Source organism: Brassica oleracea, chromosome C3, assembly GCF_000695525.1.
Source record: "Brassica oleracea var. oleracea cultivar TO1000 chromosome C3, BOL, whole genome shotgun sequence".
NCBI lineage: Eukaryota > Viridiplantae > Streptophyta > Magnoliopsida > Brassicales > Brassicaceae > Brassica > Brassica oleracea.
The window spans coordinates 58,595,179-58,595,398 of NC_027750.1; positions in this window are offsets into that span (position 1 = coordinate 58,595,179).

Sequence of the window (220 nt, forward strand, 5' to 3'; positions counted from 1 at the left end):
GCAGGTTGTTCAGACAGGAGAAGCTGTTAAGAGACATGGAGCCATGACAAGAGGGGTAGAAGATGATGTGATGAAGCACCACGTGAATGCCATCATTGGGGATGATTTCTGGCAAGTGTCGAAGGAAGACAAGCTGCAAGAAGGAAATTTCGAAGTAGAAAGTCTGATGAGTTTCGGCGGATCACATTGGTGTCGATCGACGCCAAGCCATGAACATCGG